This window comes from Dasypus novemcinctus, chromosome Y (assembly GCF_030445035.2).
Source record: "Dasypus novemcinctus isolate mDasNov1 chromosome Y, mDasNov1.1.hap2, whole genome shotgun sequence".
Classification (NCBI taxonomy): domain Eukaryota; kingdom Metazoa; phylum Chordata; class Mammalia; order Cingulata; family Dasypodidae; genus Dasypus; species Dasypus novemcinctus.
In genome coordinates this window covers 721,262-723,766 of record NC_092216.1, presented here as the reverse complement: position 1 = coordinate 723,766, position 2,505 = coordinate 721,262, and the positions used below count along the sequence as shown (strand labels likewise).

The 2,505-nt window shown below is 42.7% G+C and overlaps 1 non-coding gene across 1 annotated transcript; it reads right to left on the bottom strand.

Annotated features, from left to right (window-relative positions):
• Positions 1-1,207: 1,207 nt before the first annotated feature.
• LOC139438461 (small nucleolar RNA SNORA38) lies at positions 1,208-1,339 on the bottom strand. Its single transcript, XR_011648124.1, has one exon. It is a non-coding gene; the product is annotated as a small nucleolar RNA SNORA38 (small nucleolar RNA).
• Between the last annotated feature and the right edge of the window lie 1,166 nt (positions 1,340-2,505).

The following is a 2,505-nucleotide window of genomic DNA, read 5'->3' as shown; positions in this document are numbered from 1 at the left end:
TTACTTTATTTCTAATATTCTACAATTGCCTCTTAGAGTTTGAATCACCCCCACACAGCTCTGCTAGACTTTGCAGGCCTTGGATGAAAACCCAAATTGTCCTCTGTTCTCAAAACTTCCCTTTCTCTGGTTTCTTCTGCAAATTCCAAAGAGACACACAACAACTTAGACTTTCCCAAAATCCACTCAAGCGCCATTTGCAATTTTTTCCATCTTTGTCCTGATTTCATCGGCTTTGGTGCAACTCAGGTGAATCATCACTCTTTCAGGGTTTCCAGGAAGCAGATTTGTCTCCAAGTCTTTACTCATAAATCCAATCAAGTTCACTCAAAGTCCAGTGCCAAGACTGGCCTAAAACCCTGTAAGTCTACAAACCAGACTTGTCTTCATTATTCCAACGCAGAACCACAGCTTCACTGGGACTTCGCTGGATAGGAATTTGGGGCGTTCATATTTGAAAAAACAGGGAAGGCAAGATCCACCTTATACTACTACCCCTTCCCATCAGGTTCCATCTTATCCCCTATGCTTGCTGAATGCTTAACGAGAAAAGGGGCACGCTTCTTTATTTTGTAGACAGGAAAATGAGATGAAGGGAGTCTCCCAGCAGGAGGAAGCTTGCCTGGAGAGGAGGGGGCAAGAGGAAGAGAGAAAATAGAATGTGTGGAGATGTTTGATTTCCAAAAACTTTCCTTTGGGTCTTGAAATTGCTCTTGTATTTATTATTGGATGTTTTCCAATGTAGCTTCTCTCTGCACCACGCTAGGATATCCTAAATTGGCATGTTGTGTAAACCAACCACCATGATCATCTCTTTTCTTTTAATTCCAAAATTTCTAAAATTCATGACATGAATCCACCAAAGAACAACTCCCCCCATCCTTCCCACCCCTGCTTTTGGTAACCTCTGATCTTTTTTCTGTCTCAGTGAATAGGCTGTTTCTAGACATTTCTCATGGGAGGAATGATACAATGTTTGTCCTTTGGTGTGTGGCTGGCTAACGTCCTGTTGTATGGATGGACCACATTTTATCCATTCATCTGTTGATGGACACTTGGATTGTTTCAACCTTTGGGCTATTGTGAATATGTGCTATGAATACCGGTGCACAAATACATCCAAGTCCTTGCTTTCAATTCCTTTGGGTATATACCTAGAGGTGGACCCTCTGAGTCCTATAGTAATTCTATATTTATTTATTTTTGTCTCTGTGGGAAAGGGTGATCTTGAGCCTGCCAGGAGCCAGCTGGCTCCAGCCTTCTCCACGTCCACATTTCTTTGCCTCCAATTTTTATGAGTCTCAGGACAGGGAACCTCCGACGAGCCTTTGCAGCAGAGTGGTAATTGTATATTTAACTTTCTGTGAACCTGTCCTACTATTTTCCACAGTGGCTGCACCATTTTACATTCCCACCACCAATGAACAAGGGCTTTTATTTCTGCACATCCTCTCCCATACCTCGCATTTCCTCTTTCTTGAACAGGAGCCTTCCTGGTGGGGATGGAGAGCCAGCTCCTTGTAGTACTGATTTGCATTTCCTTCATGGCTAAGGAGGTTGAACATCTTTTCATATGCTTATTGGCCAACAGCTATTAAGCATTCGCTTTGTGGCAGATGCCCTGCTATTGTCTTCGCCTATTTTCTTTCTTTACCCCCTCCAGGCCAACCCTAGGATGGAGGTACCAGGATGAGCCCATTTTAAAGTCCAGAGTTGGGGGGCCCCCCAGATAAATGGGGGTGTTCAAAGTTACAGAGCTGATTACAGTCTTGCCCCTGGCAGCAGCCAATCTCCATCTTGCCATCTGTAGCCGTCTGATCTTATTTATGAATTCCAAAAAAAGATATTTGATCATGTTTCTGAACTGGCCTCTTCCTCTGAGCGTGATCCCCTTTATATTACCATTCAAAGGTTGTTTTTTTTTAATTTTTTTAAATTATTTATTTATTTTTTAAAATTACATTCAAAAAATATGAGGTCCCATTCAACCCCACCGTGCCCACCCCCCACTCCCCCCACAGCAACACTCTCTCCCATCATCGTGACACATCCATTGCACCTGGTAAGTTCATCTCTGAGCATCACTGCACTCCTAGTCAATGATCCACATCATAGCCCACACTCTCCCACGTTCCATCCAGTGGGCCCTGGGGGGATCTACAATGTCCCGTAATTGTCCATGAAGCATCAAAGGTTTTATATTTACTTGATGATGTTAAGATCAGGGCTTTGATTCCACCACGTCATTAGGGTGTGCAGAGTTGAATCCCCATCCCCTTGGTGGGTGTGTCAGTTTGATATTATTTAAAAATTCCAAAAAAGAAATATTAATTATGCTTGTAAACAGGTCTATCCCTCTGAGCATGTAGATTCAAATTCAAAGGTTTTATGTTTCCTTGATTAAATCAAGACTAGAGATTTGATTCAACCATGGCATTAGGGTGACTCAACCTGAGTCCCCATCCCTTTTGTAGGCAATAGAAATGGACCTCACTTTGGGATTTT